Raw genomic sequence first — 19,599 nt, 5'->3', positions numbered from 1 at the left:
TTCCAGTTGGAAAGCATGGTGGCTGATTTGCAAACTGAGCGAAAAAAGTAGAGCACAATACTCGAACAAATCAACAATTGAGCCAAATAAGATAGCCACCAGAATAATTGCGAACTCCCGACCTTCATCTGAGAAAACTCATACATCGTCTGTAAGAAAAGTGAACTTAAAGAAAATACTCCAGCAACATCAGAACACTTATGTACCTCCTCATTGGATGAATGTATGTTGAATTTATAGTCCACATTAGTACAAAAACATGGCAGTGGCTCAAGAAATTCTTTAGCGGCATTGTGACTACAACTATTATTCAAAAAAACAAAGATGATCGTAATCCAATAGCCTGGAAAAGACAACAATCTGCCTGAAAGTTATCGACCTATTGTCTCACTCAGTTGTTGTTATAAATTACTAGAATGACTCATATAACAGAATATTTAATATGGTTGAGGCTGCAATTTAGCAACCCGGTTTTAGAAGTGGATGAAGCTGCTGTGACAAAGTGCTGTCCCTAAGTACATTTTATCGGCGTTGACTTTGAAAGAAGTGAGAAATCTGTCATAACATTCTTAGACTTAACAGCTACCTATAACACTGTGTGTAGACACGGCCTTTTGAGGCAGGGATGAAAATCATACCCTGCCTCAAAACTTGCCAATTAATAAATAGTTTACTAACTAACAGACTGTTTCAGGTATATATGTATGATGCACGGAGTAACGTAAGAAAACTGAACAACGGTTTACCTCAAGGCTTAGTGCTAGTTTCATTAATATTTAACTTTTATTCATACCTGTCTTTTCCATCTGTCGTGTCGATGATACTCTCAATGTAACTCTAAATGACACAGCTATCAAACATAACAACAACCTCAAATATCTAGGCATTGTACTTGATAGAACACGAACATTCAAAAGTCATCTTTTGATGACTTTTTTTGAAGAAACAATATAATAAAAAAATTTGCTGGAAAAACTTGGGAGTGCCTCTGTAACCACACTTCGGACCTCTGCGTTAGCTTTAGGTTTTTTAGTGGCAGAATATTGTGCACCAGTATGGCTAAATGGTGCACATACCAACAAAATCATTGTTTAACTTAATGAAAGCATGAGAACAATCACTGAAACAATAAAATCAACCCGAGTGAGATGGCTACCTATTTTGAGTAATATTGCTCCACCAGATCTACGCCATACCGCAGCATTAGCGAGAGACTACGAGAAAATTGTAGCCATGTACAATTACCAATCCATCCAGATAAATCAAACATCACAAAAGAGTATCAATAACTGAGGTCTAGAAATGCTCCAATCAGAAATGCCCGAAAAATTGGTGAAATTATGAGATACATGGGTAATGGTCAACAAGATGGATGTGAACAATGGAATCAGACTATATCCAGAAATACAACTTAACTCAAGGCTTCATTGGATCAAATCTGTACCGGCTCACTTGGGCGAGGTAAATGTGCTGACTCGCTGTTCAAATGGGGCTGTGGGGAGGGTCCAGAGTGCGATTGCGGATCACCTAAACAGACCATAAACCACTGTATTTCAGACTTCTCAAATCGTGTATTAGTATTTAGTGTCATTAGTATTTAGTTTCATTTTATTTTAGTATTTGGATATTTGTAATTATTGTACTGTTAAAATCTATAGGTAAATAAAATAAATAAACTTCTTTGTCGAGTTCCTCGTAGCTGGACAGTGTAATTCCAAGGTATTTTATTTCCATTGATGCCATCGATTTCTATTTTACATCTGATTGGTTTTTTGTTGGTTACTATCGGTTTTATTGTTAGTTATTCATCCACTTCACAAAAGCCTATATATAATAATAGTCTCTAGCAAAAAGACGAAATTAAATAATAATATTTTTTTATTACAGGAAATCATTCAAATATTCATGGAATATCAGTGACAACTGTTTAAATTATATTAAAACTTTCTATAGTGTTCTATACGTGATTTAAATTTATTGTAGGTATCTAAAAAATAGGTATAATTTGTTTAAAAACACATACAATAATCTAATACTAAAATGTTAAATACTAAAATACATTAAATTTTATCATACTTTATCGAATTTCATTCTATCATATTGAATGTTTCTAGTTGGTAACAAAATTACCCTTTTTGTAATATATTTAATACATTCGATAGTAAATTTGTCAATATGTTCCAAATTAAACCATTGAAACAAAAATCTTTAGGAGAGAATTAGGTATTTTCTAAATTATTTAGACTTAACACAATTTTTAAGCATACTTTAAATAAATTTGGGATTTTACCCCACATAATCCTCACATTAATTGTTTTTTAAAAGCATACAAAGGAGAAAATATTCAAAACATTAAAAAACGAAAAAAAAAATGAAACAGTAGACTAGCGCGGTGCTTTATACTATGTTTTTTGTATTTTTAAAATTTAAATATATTTAAAATTAAATAAAGTTATTTTATTATTCATTTATTTTTTATATTTTAAACAAATTTAATAAATTATTATATTTGCTCCTAACGCCACCTGTTAACATGTTAACAAATTATACGTTGTTTACTTATTACAAACCTCCAAACCAAATCAGATGGCAAATATCAAGCCACAACGGTTCTTCTCAGAGCCAACACTGACAGTAGCGAGCATAAATATCGAGGGCATCACTACAGCCAAACAAAACATCTTATCAGAATTCTGCAAGAACACGAAATGTGAGATATTGTGCATCCAGGAAACCCACAGAGACCTAACTGCAGCGAGACCGAAAGTCTCTGGTATGAAACTGATTGCGGAGATACCTAACAATAAGCATGGGAGCGCGATATTTGTGAGAACTCAAACCATAGTCTCATCTGTGGAAACAACAAATGTACACGGTATAGAGATAATAACCACTGAGATCGGAAAATGCCCAATAACCTCGGTATACCAGCCCCCAAACCAGCCTTTTATATTTTCACCCTCAACTAACTTCCAATCACAACTCAATCAGCTTATACTGGGAGACTTTAACAGTCATGTTTAATCCATGATCCTAAACTTCCACCATCTTTTCAGAGCAAAGTTTGGAAGAGAGGATATAACCCGAATATCTGTTTTGCAAGTCATAACCTCGAACACCGATGTACCAAAGTAGTATATGGCCCCATACCAAAAACTCAGCTTAGACCAATTGGTATAAATATCTTTCCAACTGTCAGACCACAAGCTTTAACTTCAAAAAGGCAAACTAGCAAAAGACTTTCTGGACTCTGAGCTGCTACGTCTTGAACCAAAAGTAGAGAACTACAAAAAATTTGTAGAGGTACTCAAAAATGTGTTTAGAAAAACTATCCCCAGAGGATGTAGACATCAATATGTTCCCGGGATGTCCAGCGAGGCCTAAGAACTAATGAGAACATACGAAACCCTCTATTTAACTGACTCTTTTAGCCAAGAAACGGTTGACTGCGGAGCAGTACTGCTCCAACAGCTAAGTCAAGTCAGACAGGAAAAATGGAATGAGACCCTGAAAAAATGGACATGAAACGTAGTAGCAAAATAGCATGGAACCTTGTAAAAAAACTTGGCGGTGGTCTAAAAGAACATAAACCACCTTGCAAGGTTACAGTAAACCAAGTCGCTGCTCAACTTCTTATGAATGGAAGAACTACGAACTACTACACTACAAGAACTCCACGACGGTATCTTGCACCGGTCAAGTCCTCGCACTAACAGAACACATTGAAGAGGGCTTTAAAGAAAAACTATGCACAGCAGCACAGCAAACTATGATAGCAGCCTATGACACAGTAAGGCACAAAACATTGCTCCGCAAATTATACGACACTCTCAATGACCACCATCTGGGTAAGGTCGTATATTCCTTACTGCAAAACAGACGTTTTTTTGTTATACAGGAGGGTAAAGTAAGTAGGTGGAGACTTTAAAAAAATGGCCTTCTACAGGGAAGTGCTTTAGCACCAATGCTTTTTAATATATACACAAACGACCAACCTAACCGACCGAAACCAAGCACTTATTCTATGATGACGATCTTGCAATATGTGCTCAAGGAAATAGTTTTGATGAAGTGGAGGAGAAACTCGAAACTGCCTTAAAAACAATGACAGCGTACTACCTGCAGAATTCCCTGAGACAAGCCAAGCGAAAACTCCAAATTGCGTGGAACGGTAATACATTAGAACATACAAACCAACCTATATATCTTGGAGTAACTCTGGACCGGTCCCTCACCTACAGACAACATTGCATAAAAACGAGAACAAAACTCAAAAGTTTACAGAAAAGAATGAATTGCTTAGAATAATATGATGAATTATATTTTTTAAAAAGGTTTCTTGCTTATGGAAAAATGCAAATATCAGTAGCTGACTGTATGGGTATATAGGGGGCAACAGCTTCAAGAATTGAAAATATAGTAAACAAATGATGAAATGATGCAAGTTCAAGAAGAGTTTGATGCCATTCTATGATTTCCAAGATGCATAGCTGCAGTTATTTGTACTTTAATACCAATTGATTCTTATGGGGGTGCAAATGCAGAAATATATTGTTTAGAAAAAGAATTATTGTATTTAATATCCAAAAAATCATTATCTAGTTTAAAAATTAGAAATATTGTTGCAAACTTGCTGGATTCTGTACATGATCAAACAACATTTAGTGATAGTGCATACAAAGATTTGAAACTGGAGCCTTTATTAATTTTGTACTATTTTTTATAGTTAATTAGTGTGGTTACAGTTTGAAATCATATTTAATGATACAGATAGACAAGATGCTAGAACAGAAGCAGAGAATCGTTATAATGAATCTCCCATACGAACTAGTAATGTTGTGGAAAGGCAATATAGGATATAGAAATGATGATTGTCAATTTTTAAAGATCGAATCAGATTAAATTGTCAAGTGACTATGAATGTACTAGTAACAACAGCAGTATTTTATAACATCACCATAGAAAATGGAGTCTTGTTTCCTGTAGATCATAATCTAGATCAACAAGAAAACCATTTAATTAAAGCTATGAAAAGGAAAAAAGAAGACAATTTCCCTCAATTTCAAGGTGAAATTGAGGAAAAATTATTGTAAATTATATATTAGACATCATTTTGCAGAACTCGATTCACAATTTCTGAAAAAATATTTTCTATTAAACCAATTGTTTTGTTTCTGAGGTACCTGATTTACAATGTATAAGTTTTACACTTATTTTCAACTTTCTTAAGATATTATGATACGTATATCTCAATAATTTGTATTTTTATAACTGTAAATATATTAATAATAAATATATTAGTTAAGCAATTTCTGTACTGTGTTCTTAAAAGTTGTGTATAGTTTAAATTTACTTATTTAATTTAAATGACGTTAAAAGACAACACTTTTTGTACAGTATATTTATTATAAATTTTTCTGAGTATATTTTTATTTTAATTATAATTCAATTTTTAATATTTTGATTTTTAATTCTTGTTCTTTAATTCACAATTGGCCTTTCCCTCTCTTCTTTTTCCTCTTATCTATCATTCTCTTCATTTCAAACTTTCAGTCTTCCTTAATATATTTTTTTGCTTTCTATATTTAATTCATTTATATTTGGATACTTATTCGTTAAAGTGCAGAGACTTAGATGGGCTGGACACATTGCTAGGATGTCAGATCACGAATACACGAAGAGATTAACATTTTCACAACCAGAGGGCACAAGAAGCAGAGGACGACCACGAATGAGATGGATTGATGATGTGGAAGAAGACCTACAGATTCTAGGGGTTAGAAGATGGAGGGAAGTTGCCAGGAATCGACAGGAGTGGCGACTTCTTTGTGAGCAGGCCAAGATCCACAACGGATTGTCGAGCCACTTATGATGATGATGATGATATTTGGATACTTCCCCAATAAGTAAAAGTTTCCCTTTTTTTTTGAAATTTAAAGAACTACCTCTTTTTGATACAGACATAATTAATAATAATTAACAATTTTACACACAACTTAACATACAACAAGAAAAATAAGGTTATTTCGACAAAAGTAAAGCAAAATTGATAGAAACACAATTACCATCCTACTAATTTAAACACCTAAGTTTACTTTTAATAATGAAAAGAGCTGTAGTAGGTATTATGAATCTAGGTATGTCACTGTCAGTGTACTTTAATCTAAAGTGAACATTTACTAAGGTTTAGTTTAGGTTGTCATTATGAAATCGAGCTTTAATTTTCATTCTATACACTTCTCATTTTAAAATAATTTCATGTAAATATAATGTTGGATTTTTACAATTATCAGTTCAAAAATTGTATTAAAGTGTGACAAAAAAAAGTTAGACTTAGACAAAAAGAGTTAGATTATTAAGGTATTTTAAGTTGAACTTTAATATTCATACTTTGAAAGAGGTTTCTAAATCAGGACATATTAAATATGGCTTTTTACGAAATAGTAGTCACAGTAAACAACTAAAAGAGTCCATTTCGTGACAAGGAGTGACTGTTATACAACATGTAACTTTTTTAAATTTTATTAAAAAATGAATTTTTAACATATTATTTAAATTTTAAAAATACAAAAGAAAACATAGTACGAATCTTCGCGCTAGTCTACAGTACCGTCTACTGTACTACTTTTTTTTTAATCGCCAATTATCAGTTTTACGCGAATTAAATGTCCTATGACCCTGACAAATTAAAGTTAGCCCTTTTTTCAAGATTTCACCAAAGTTTTGTTTATATACGATAAGCTATTTAAATAGAACCATTTTAAAGATTAAGAGTTGAATTAAGACAAAAAAATTTAAAAACGATTTTTTTAAGAATGATGCCCATGATGCGCCAGAGATAAAGTGTTTAAAAGCGAAATGATTTTACTATTTCAAAAACTAAATTCATAAATTCAAATTTATAAAAGTAGCAATATCTTCGTTTATAATCAACGAAAATTGATGTTTTTTTTTTTTAAGTTGGGGTATTTCGTGGGACAGGTCAGAAAAATGAATTTAGTTAATTTGTAAATTGTTTATTTAACCGAGTAATTCGTTTAAACAATTTAAAATAAAATATTTATTTTGCAAAATTTTACTTTTCTCTTATTGATAATATAAGTCGAAAAGATTACGAAGTAATCATCATCATCATTGGCTCCACAACCCATGGTGGGTCTTGGCCTGCTCAAGGATAAGTCTCCATTCTCTCCTATTCTTCGCCTAGGCTCTCCAGTTTCGTACTCCCAACATTCTCAAGTCTTCCTTCACCTGATCCTTAAATCGTGCTCTGGGTCTGCCTCTCCTTCTCACTCCATCTATTCTTTGGTTATAAATATGTTTTGGCGGCTCCATCTTATTCATTCTCTCTATTAGACCTAACCATCGCAGCCGGTTTATTTTGATCGACCTAATAATATCAGCTTTGTCATACAGGCGGTAAAGTTCGAAATTATAGCGTCTACGCCATAATCCGCCTTCCTGTACTCCTCCATAGATATGCCGGATAATTTTACGTTCAAAGCATCTTAAACGTTCTTTTTCGCTCTTCATCGCTCTTCAAACACTCATGTTTCTGACTCGTAGGTGAGGATGGGCTTGATAAGAGTTCTGTATATCACTAGTTTCGTTCTTTTTGTAACTAGGCTTGTTGTTAAAGTCTTTAATCCATAATAGGCTCTATTTGCCAGATATATCGGTCTGTTAATTTCTGCTCTTACTGCATTATTCTGATTAATTTGTGAGCCTAGGTATATAAACTCTCTTACTCCTTCGAAAGTATATGTTCCTATCGTTAGATCTTCGGGTTGTGCTGCTTGTATAAAATTTGATACTTTCATGTACTTCGTCTTACTAGTATTAAGCTCTAGTCCCATTCTTTTTGTTGCTGCTTCAATGATTGAATACTTGAATGATTCGACCACGTCCGCCCTTCTTCTTGCAATAATGTCGATGTCATCGGCGTACGCTAGTAATTGTACTCTGCGATTAATAATAGTTCCTCTGGTTGTTCATTTTTTAGAGGGTCGCTTTCACCAATTTTACTAAGTGTACTGGTATGCTGAATTCTATCATGGCCTTGTACAGTGCGTTTCTTTCAACACTATCATAGACACATCTAAAATCAACAAACAGGTGATGAGTATCACTGCCATACTCATATGTTTTTTCCAGAGTTTGCCTTAGAAGGAATATTTGATCGGTCGTTGATCTTTCTTTATGAAACCCACACTGATATTTATCTATTATGTCTTCACAATATCCCGATAGTCGGTCGTAAGGAATATATGCCAATATTTTGTATGTTACGTTTAGGAGGGTTATTCCTCTGTAGTTGTCACATATTGTTTGATCTCTTTTTTTGTGGATAGGTACAATTATACCTACATTCCATGGCAACTTTATTTGCTTCCAGCTCAGTTCTACCAGTCTACATATGCAGTATGTCAGGTTTTTTTGCCATGTTTTAAAAGTTCTGAAGGAATGCCATTTGCCCCAGGAGCTTTGTTTTCTTTCAATTTTTGTATAGCTTGGATGACTTCTACCTCTGTTGGGATGCTATCTTTCTCTCTTTCGTCGTCAATGTCCTCGAGTTGGATTTCTGATTCATGGAGCCCTGTCTCACCTCTTATATTTAGCCTTTCCTCGAAGTTTTCTGCCCATCTTTCTAGTATCTGGTCCTGATCACCAATGATCTCCCCTGTTCTATTTCTAACGATTGATAATCTAGGTTTGAATTATTTCCTGTTCTGGTTAATCCTTTTGTAGAACTTTCGCGTTTCTACTTGTGCCTTATAGTTCTCTAGTTCTTTTTGTTGGCTCTCTATATGCTCTTTCTTCTTTTTTTTAAGTATTCGTTTTTCTTTTCGTCTCTGCTGCCTATACTCTTCCTCTCTTATGAAGTAATAAGCAATTTAAATATTTATATATTACAGTTATAAATAATATCTTTTAACAATAAATTTTGCAAAAAATAAATTTTTTATTTGAAATAAAATCTATACGTGTTAATTATTCTTGCATTATGCAATTTTATTATTTTTAATAATTATAATTATTATACAAAGTTTATAACAATTAATTTGTTTAAAACATACTTGTAATGTTTTTTAGTCAAGAAAAGTAATTGTTAAAGTAATAATCATAATTAAAGAAAGATTAATACTTATAGATTTGATTTTCAGAGAAAGAATTAATTTTTTTGTAAAATTTATTTTTAAAAGATATTATTTATCAGTATAATACATAAATATTTAAGTAACCTCTAATTTTATAACCATTTCTTCTAATAAGAAGTGAAAAGTAAAATTTTGCACATTAAATATTTATTTTAAATTCTTTAAAGAAATTACTCGGTTAAATAAACAATTTACAAATTAACTTATCGAATTTTTATAATCTATGCAACGAGGTACTCCAAATTAAACAAAAAACAACAATTTTCATTTATAGTAATAAATAAATAATGAATAAATAAGTATAAATTTAAATTTATGAATTTGAGATAGGTAAAATCGAGAAATAAAAAAGAATAACTAGGGTTCTAAGGGTCGTAGAACATTGTATTTTTTTAAGTTCGTGTAAAATTGCCAAAATTTTGAATAAAAAAATTAACTTCCTGCATGTTGATGCGTCTGTTATTTTAAATGTTTATAAGCTTAAAATCACAGCTTTCATCTCAGCTTTCTCTTCAAGTTGGTGTTTTCAGAATTCATGTAGACCTTATACTTTACGCATAATAACAATATAGATAAAACTTTTCTGGGATATACAATTTCAATTTTGGTATAACTGTTAACAAAAATTTCTTGAAACTTTTATAGCTGAATGCATTAGCAATGCATTAGAATGAACTTAGAATAGTTATTAGTGGGCGTGTATAGAACGAAGTTAAAGGAAACACCCGGAAAAACTGTAAAAAAACATGACATGAGAAAACTGAAATGTAGTGAAGTAAAAGAAATAGTCAGCAAAACAATAAATAGAAATTTCAAAGAAATCGATAATACTCGTACAACGGAAAGCACAGAAGAGAAGATAGAATCCGTTAATAAAACGATAGATGGCATTAAAGACAATTTTATGAAGAACGAAGAAGATAAGAATAAGACATGGATGACGACAGATATTCTGAAGCTGATAAAAGAACGAAGGAAAAACAAGAACAAAACTCTATGTTTAAAGCATTACAATGAGATATACAGAGAAAGATCAAAGAAGCCAAACAGAAAGAACTGGAGAAAAAATGGCAAGAAATCGAAATTCTACAAAGTAAATACGACGACTTCAACGTGCATAAAAAGGTAAGAGAAATTTCAGGTAAATATGTAAAAACAGAAGAGTAAGTAAACTTGTTAATGACAATGGAGAGGTAATCGTGAACAAAGAGAGTATTGATAATACCTGGAAAAATTACATACGAAATTTATTTTTTGATGAGAGGGAGAACCAGTCCCCAATACCCATGAAAACAGGACCACCTATACTAGTGGCAGAAATAAGAGCAGCCATAATATCACTAAAAGAAGGGAGAGCTCCAGGACCAGATGGAGTATAGTCTGAATTTTTTAAACTTTTTGATAATGAATCTTTAAGAATACTATGTAAAATCTTCAATAATATCTATGACACAGGCAATATTGCAAAAGATTGGCTAGTTTCAGAAGTTATTACGTTCACAAAACACATTCACTAAAACTTTTTCTTAAAATTATACATCGCAGAATATACAAGCTATACGAAGAAAGAATACAAGACACACAGTTTGGATTCATGAAAGGCGTAGGTATGAGGGATGCACACTTGTTTAGTCTACAAGTATTATTCCAAAGATGCAGAGATATGACTTGCGATATCTACACCTTTTTGTGGACTACCAAAAAGCATTTGACATAGTTCGACAACGAAAAATGATGGATGTTCTAACAAAAGCCCAAATAGATGATAAAGACCGGCGTATAATACAGAATTTATACTGGAACCAATCAGTCACAATAAGAACAAATCTTGGAGATGAACCGAGGGAAGCGATCCAGATTCTGCGAGGCGTTAGACAAGGATGTATACTTTCACCTATATTATTTAACCTATATTAAGAGGAAATATTTAGTGAAGCCTTGGAAAATTGCGAACATGGAATCATTTTAAATGGAAAACGCCTAAACAACATCTGCTATGCACATGAAGCCTTCGAGATGTGGCTATACAGAATAATCCTAAGGATATCATGGATGGACAAGATAATCAACAAGACTATACTACAAAGAATGGGGAAGAAAGAGAAGTGATGTATACAATTAAAAGGAGAAAGTTAGACTATCTCGGACACATAATGAAAGACGGCACTAAATACAAATTACTAAAAATAATTCTTCAAGGCAAAGTATTCGGAAAGCGAGGAATTGGAAGAAGAAGAATATCATGGTTAAAAAACCTGAGGAAATGGTTCTCCACAACAACAACAAATCTATTTAAAGCATCAGTTAATAAAATAATTATAGTCAGAATGATCGCCAATATTCAAAACGAATAGGCACCGAAAGAAAAAGAAGAGAAATTATTAATAATTTTTAAAAATTCGACTTTTAAAGCTATTTTTGTAATAACTGAGCAACAGATTAATAAAAATAACTTAACAAAGCCTCATTTTAATGGATAATCTATGCTTTTTCAGTAAAATTGTGTCACTTTTAGATATAATTTACCGGTCTTTACTTATATTATTTATAAGTACAAAATGACGTTTAATCTTTTGCAAATTTTGTTTATTACATATTGGTATCACCAAATTTATCAAAAACAACTGCTAGATAAGTGTATCAAAGAGTGTCACGAAAAAAGCTTTATATTTGCTAATTTCTCTGGTCTAATTGCGGAAATGGAAAATAAGCCGTCCAAAAAGCTATTTGTAAATATAACTAACGTGATAAAACAGAACGAGATGTTTTTAAAATTGTTCAAAAACTGGTTAACGATAATATATATTTTAAACAAACTATAATTGACTGAACCGATAGTGATAAAACCAAATAATAAAACAAAATACTAAAACAAACCTAAGAGCAACTGTGAATAAAGTACTGGAGAGTTAAAAGCGGCAAATTGTGATAAAATAATAATAAATACAGAAAGTAAAAAACAGTAACAAATCAAATTGAATCTGTAGCCAGCTTGGCTACAACCCTTACTTTTGCTACACCCTTAATTAGTACTTACCACAATCAGACCAAGCCACCGTATCAGTAGCTACACAAGCACCGAAAAACGCAACGAAAACTAGGAAAATCTTTGAATGCATGTTGTTTCGGCTTCGGTCTCAAGATAAAAAACTGCAACAATTAGAGAAACAAATACAATGTGTAAGTGGTCACCGGAACAAAGTATTTATATCCTTATAAAATCATTATTTTTAATTTCGGAGAGCAGTTTCCGTCCAGCAACGCGCACAGATGACTATTTCGCGTAAAATGTGAAACAGTGTCGACTCGCTATGGACTTTATACGGTTTTAAAAGCGTTTATCATAATGACCGATATCATACACTTGGTTAATGGAATTCTGGCCCCTTTTGTGCGGCTGTTTGTTAACAATATATCATTTGATTACTTCAATACATTGTTCCGAACTGAGAGAACTGTTTAGAATTTTGACGAAGTGTTGTTATACACTGGGTAGTATTTGTAAAACTTGAATTGCATCGGAAGGTTATACCTAAATGCTATCATTTAAAACATATCGCTCCTTAAATACAAAAGCACCACAAGTCAAAATAAGCAAATTGTACAGGAGAGGCATTTACAAAAATAATTTGGATTACTTTATGATTTTTGTATAAACTATGTGTATTAGGTAGATTTTTTTGGTATCAAAAGATGCGTAATTAAATAACCTATATCAATAAAGCAATCTTAACCTTAGCTAGAATGGACTGTCGAAAAAATGCAAATAAGTTAGTTTTGTATATAGACTGTGTCGTCGAGAATATTAAAATTTTAAAAATTAAACCACCATAATTAGGAAAATTTGAGTTTTATTTTCGGTTGTCAACTTTACAAAATGTCAATTTATTAAAAAAAAGGCACATACTAACTTACTACATACTAAACTTGCTAAGGGAAAACAAATAATTGTTAATTTTATCATGAGATCATCAATTAAGTCTTTAATATTACCTATAGTAGTAGATAAGAGGAATAAATTTACGTTAAAAACAAAACTTAACCTTTTAAGCAAAAACCTTTAAGAGAAACAGAGGTAACTTTATCTTAAAATAGTATTAGTAGCAAAACGTTTTCTTAAAACTACATTGAGCGTAATGCTCGTAAAGGATAAAAAAAAAAAACGAAAACATTAAAAATCAGTTAACAACAGTAACTTGTGCACTAATTTAGAGATTATCATAAAAAGATTCATAAAATCTTGGCACTACGTTTTTTTGGATTAGCTTTAGAATGCCTTGCTTCTTTGCTTCAGGAACTGTAAGCTTTTCAGTGTAAAGTTCGTTTAGAGTAAAATTATTATTAGGCACTGCCGTTGACTTCGTACGGCGTGTTCTCAACGTAGATACCGACCTGAACTCTTCCTCTTCGTAGGAACTTTTAAAGAAAAATATGCCATTGCTTACTTTATCCGCCTTCAGAATCTTTATATCGGTCCATTTGAATTTATTGCCATCATCATCTATATTGTAGTTTTCTGTACACAGAGGTTTGTGGTCAAAAAAATTCTCATGTGTCAGTTCTTCAACAGTATAAGGCTTTCCAGTTTTCTTTGCTGTTTTAATCAGAGTGATATACTGGTCTGGAACGTAAATTGGAGATGATTTCAATGCTCTCGTAATGTTAACTTATGAGTAATACTCTTGATGTTTGGCAATTCTTGAGTTGCGTATTGGTACATTGCCAGCATGAATGTGTTCTTTTGTTGGCCACAGCAAATATCGCTATAGAAAGTGACATCACAAGGTTCCGTGACATTGTCATTCAATTTTCTAAGATACATTAGAACACAGGAGCCAATTTCATTAATACCTCGGGCTCCTTCTTCCTCGTGCCATACAAAACAAGTTGTGTCCTTTGTACCGAGCTCAGTTACTGTGAAATTAAGTAGATTTAATTTAGACGTATAATAAAAGCTCGACACATCACCCCGTGGACAAGGCATCACGGCTTGGAGGTCGTACACAGCCACTACGAAGGTATTACTCACAAGTTCTTTATCTCTATCTTTTTCAGGTCTAGCGAGAGTCTTTTGCTCAGCCTTTTGGTAAGCCATGCAATCTTCGCATTGATCCTTCTTGGGCTGCCAGAAAGATAAGTTAAAATCATGTATAAATATGTTGTAGTATACTTGATATGAAACGTGTGGTCTACCTTCAGATTCACATTTGTCTACGTAATGTCGATGTAGTGCCGCGACTGTTAACCCGCCCTCAATATATTCCCGAGTCGATCGCGACCTACAGTAATGACTTTCTATGCGGGGTATTGAATTGATGTGTACTTTAACACCATCGGTCAGCTCTGAGTCTAGTGTCTTATGGTTGTTATGTTTTACCCTGTTATCTTTAAGGTGCACACCAGTTTCGGACTCTTTTTTGACAACGGTTCTGATCATAGTGTCTGAGATTGCAAGGGTATTCATGAAGAATACTTTACATACCCGAGTTTTTTTATTATTCCGAGTCAGATAAAATGAGTGATTGTAATTTTTGCGACTGCTACCTTCACGAACGTATCTATATTTTGGTTCTACCTTGGTCATGTGATCGTGAACAAACTGTCGTTGGATTTCCAGATCACCGCACTCCCAGAACCTTTCAAAGATGTGTTTTCTTTCTTCAAACGTAAAATCTGTAGAACATTTTAATTTACATTTATCGAAACATACAGGACCCATTTTTTTGGCATCATAAACTTTCTTAGACTCGGACATAGAAGTATAGGACATACCTTTGTTTTTCAATAGCTTGCTCTGGTTTCGTTTTCATAAAAGCGGTTCTGCTTTTCTTTTACGACACATACTGCGCGATTCGTCATCAACACTAGGAGACTGCTTACCAATGCTAGATGGGTGCTCGTCAACGCTAGGTGGCTGATCGTCAACTCCGGGTGATGGTGAATTAATATTAAGTAACTTCTGGTTATCCACGGCTGATTGCGGAAAGTCTTGAATGCCAGGTAACTGTGCTTGTGGTTGTTGTTCTTCATCGGAATCTGACTGGGCTTTGCAATTTTTAGAAAATGGATCTTCATACGTAGGATCTTTGACACTTTCGGATGAGAAATCTTTTAGGTTACTTGTAGAACTGGAGCTACTTAAAGAACTAGAACTGGAACTGCTCGAAGAGCTAGAAGATTCACCAGAGGAAGAATCACTGTCTGAGTCCGTTTCTTTAATGACTAAAGATGGTTTATTGAATATTCTGTGATTTGGAGGCGTTGCTTGAATATCTTCGTTATTTTCAACGGAGTTCAGAATATCTAAAAATAACTGACTGTCCGGTAGAGAGCTAATGCCATTAGCATCATATTCATGATAAATAATATTGTCAGTCTGAATGTCAATTGAATCCAGTTCACTAGGTCGTATTGTTGAAGAAGATTGCTGTTCATCTCGAGGGTCATTTATTGGTGGTATCATGTCCAAAATACGTTGCGCTCTTCTTGCCATTCTGAAAATAAAAATTAATTATAAGTACCTACCTGTATCAAACAATTTACTTTCTCGTAAATAGGCGTTATAATGTATCTATATGGGTAAGTAAAATTTAATTGGTTTTAAGATTTCTAAATTATTTTGTTTAACCCATAAGATTACTCCAAAAACTACAAAAACTTTCCGATAAAACAACAGTAAAACTAAAAATTGCTTTTTAATATATAAAATAAAATCTATTTAGAGATCACTTTCAAATACAAAGATACCATATTTCGAAATATGTAACTTTAGAATAAAGAAATAAGAAAATAATTCTAATTATTTTTTGCAAAACTAACATAATTCAAAATATGGTAGTATTGCATACAAAAATAAGAGAGAATATCAAATTTATAAACGAAAAACTAACCTATTTTAAAATATTGTACTATTGCACATAAAATTGATAAGATACTTACGTGTATGTGATCTGCAATACGAATGTATTTTTGAATGTGGCACTTTTGAATATATAATTTCACCTGTCTTTTAGCAGTTTTTTGGAATGTCTTAGTTTTTCATAAAAAATGCGTGCACTCGTGCTGAATGTCTGATGGCAACTGAGGATGTGGTAGTTTTGCACGGAACTCAGTTACAGAAACGGTACAAAACAAAACTAACGTATGTGGGTTTACGGGTGCTTTTGATCATAAAACGACGGCTGGTTGAGCGAAATATTAAAGTTTCATCGGTTAAGATGCATTTTATGCAAAAAAATCAGTTTTGATATTTTTTGGAATGTGTGACTTTTGTATTTAAGGAGCGATATATCAAATTAAACATACGGAATAAGTGACAGGACAAAGTAATTACTATTTTTCAATATTTTTGAGCACCATAATATCTGAAAATTAATTACGACATATAACTTTATTTAACCTAAGTAATACGTACTTCTCGCCCCTCATTATATATTTATTTAATCCATCCTCTTCTAACAAAGGAGTAGATATTATGGTTTTTTCCATCCATTTGTGTCGTCTATTTTGTTGTTTAATTCTCATACTTTTCTTAATCCATTATAAGGCCAGCGTCGTATTTATACAGCACTGAAAATTTTATTTTTTTTCTACCCTTAAAAACTCAGGGTACCTATATTTGGGCCGTAGTAAACTGAATTATAATTTTTGTTGTATTATATTTCCAATATACTTTCAATAAAAAAATTATAAACATCGGACAAATTTGCTGACTTTGTTTAGATTTATACATTTAATAATAAAAATTTCATATCGGTACTTCTTTATCTTTTACTGCTTTATTCTTGTTGATTAATGTTTATTATGAACTATATTATGTCGGTCAGATAGCCAAGCGGGCTGGGCGGCCGGTTCTCATTCGCTTCACTGCGAGTGGTTCAGTGGATGTGAGTTCGATCCCCAGCTCGGTGAACAGAAAACAAAAAGGCTAACGCAGCAGTTTAAAATTCTAAATGAATCTGCGGCTTAGACTAGAATATGCTGGTGTCTGATCGGCATATGGTGGAGCAGTACGGCAAGAGATATGGGCTTGCGACTCGGTGATACTCCTCCATAGATCCCTACCGGAAGAGTGTACCGCCTAAAATACCGGTATATATATATATATATATATATATATATATATATATATATATATATGTACATATATATATATATATATATATATATATATATATATGTACATATATATATATATACATATATATGTACATATATATATATATATATATATATATATATATATATATATATATATATATGTATATGAACTATATTCATAAATAAATCTCAAGAATATAAATTGTTGAATCGTCATTATAAGTTTTATTTTACTGAACTATAAATAGGACACTGATACTTAGCGTTATCAAAATTTACAGTATTTCAGTATTCAGTTTATGCGAATATGTGCACAAGTCATTGAATTTTTAAATTTTTAAATTTGTTTATTACATTTTGGATATAAAGTTTTCTATATTTATCATATTTAGGAGAAATTATTCCGCAGTAACTAATATTTTAGGCGAAGAAACGAAACGCTAAACCTACTGTTACGTAAAAATATGAGTCATATTAAAAACCTGTAAACATGTTTATTACTAATATCCTTATTTATTCGAGTATTTTCTAGGTCATGAATACCTGACACACGATGTTATAAAAACAAAGTTCGAGACGAGTCGATGGGAAATCCAGTTTGCCCTTACCGTTTTCGCTGTCCAGTCTAGTCGAGAGGATTGTCGACTTTTCGAGATAACGGCAGTTTTTGTATATAAACGAAACATTTTATATGGAGGAACAGTTAATGAAGAAGGTTCGCGCCCGTGATTTAAATGTTACGTTCGTCTATATAAATTATGTATTATTAGTTAAATAAATTGTTATAAATTATCGTGCTTTTTAATAACTACACTACACTACACTACCAATTTTACACAGTAGGAAGAATTGCTATGTAACTTTTTGCATTCGATTCAGGAACGTGTCAGGAAATTTTGTAAACAAAATTCATATTGATAAAATGCAAATTGCACTTTGTGCGTAAGAAAAATGCATTTTCAAAGTGCATAGAAAATTAAAAAGTTGTAACTTTATTACTCGGGGGTTTTCGAGGTTGGTTATTACGAATATAATAACGACGATGGTCCTTGAGCTACATGTGCCCAGGGTAGACCTCTTCTTCTGGATTATGTTAATTTTATTCTTTAAATCAGTCGACGGTCATTACTCGGGGGTTTCGAGGTCGTTGAACATGAATATGATAACGACGATCTTCATCGAACTACCTGGTGCCCTAGGTGACCCTTGTCTCTTGGAGCTTTATGTTATTTTCATTCAAAATCAGTCGAAAGTAATAACTTTGAGGTTTTCGAGGCTGCTGAACCCGAATATGACAACGACGATGGTTTTAGGGTTATCTGGTACAAAGGGTGGATCTAGTCCTCTGGAATATGTTAATTCCATTCTAAATCAGTCGAGGCCATAACTCGAGGGGTTTCGAGTAAGTTGAACATAAATATGACAACGACAATCTTCCTCGAGCTACCTGGTGCCCAGGTTGGATCTCCCCTTCTGAAGTTTCATGTTATTTTCAATCGAAATCAGTAATTAGTACTTACTCTGAGATTTTCGAGGTTGCTGAACACGAATATTATGACGGTGATGGTCCTCGAGCTACCTGGTACTTAGAGTGGACCTCATCTCTTGGAGATTTATGTTATTTAAAGGTGAGGTATCAAATAAAAGTTAAAATATGACTTCTTATTCTTCATAAGTAAAAAGATACAATTAACAAATAATTGTATCATTAAAATTTATTCTTTCCTTATCATCGTCTGCATCAGATAAAGATTTTTATTATAATTCTTCATATTCGTGCAATTGGAACCAGCACTATTTTTACATGCCAAATTGTATTCTTTCTACATCCACTCGAGGTGTCGTAGTCTTGGTGGCTGTGTCATCTTCACTGAAATATAGGAATTTTCTTTGAGCTTCCATTCCCTGTCTCTTCAAACAACTATGAACTTGTAAATTACTCGGGGGTTTCGAGGTCGTTGAACATGAATATGATAACGACGATCTTCATCGAACTACCTGGTGCCCAAGGTGGACCCCGTCTCTTGGAGTTTTATGTTATTTTCATTCAAAATCAGTCGAAAGTTATTACTGGAGGTTTTCAAGATTGCTCAAAACGAATATTACGATAAAGATGGTCCTCGAGCTATCTGGTGCCTAGGGTGTACCTCGTCTCCTAGAGTTTTATGTTATTTTCATTCGAAATCAGTCGAAAGTAATAACTCTGAGGTTTTGGAGGTTGTTCAACCCGAATATGATAACGACGATGGTTTTTGGGCTATCTGGTATACAGGGTGGACCTAGTTCTTTGGAGTAAAAGACCCATCACATAGTTTAGGAGATATCAGAACGCGCATACTGG

General features: G+C 32.9%; 1 protein-coding gene across 1 annotated transcript in view; it reads right to left on the bottom strand.

Moving 5' to 3' along the window:
- Positions 1 to 12,471, bottom strand: part of LOC140438354 (NPC intracellular cholesterol transporter 2 homolog a-like) — a 50,760-nt gene extending 38,289 nt beyond the window's left edge. Inside the window, exon 1 of the mRNA XM_072528029.1 lies at positions 12,196 to 12,471. The gene's annotated coding sequence lies outside the window, so the exon portion shown is untranslated. The remainder of the gene's footprint in view (positions 1 to 12,195) is intronic.
- Between the last annotated feature and the right edge of the window lie 7,128 nt (positions 12,472 to 19,599).

Source organism: Diabrotica undecimpunctata, chromosome 4 (genome assembly GCF_040954645.1).
Source record: "Diabrotica undecimpunctata isolate CICGRU chromosome 4, icDiaUnde3, whole genome shotgun sequence".
In the NCBI taxonomy this organism is placed as follows: domain Eukaryota; kingdom Metazoa; phylum Arthropoda; class Insecta; order Coleoptera; family Chrysomelidae; genus Diabrotica; species Diabrotica undecimpunctata.
This window is presented reverse-complemented; position numbering and strand designations above follow the sequence as displayed.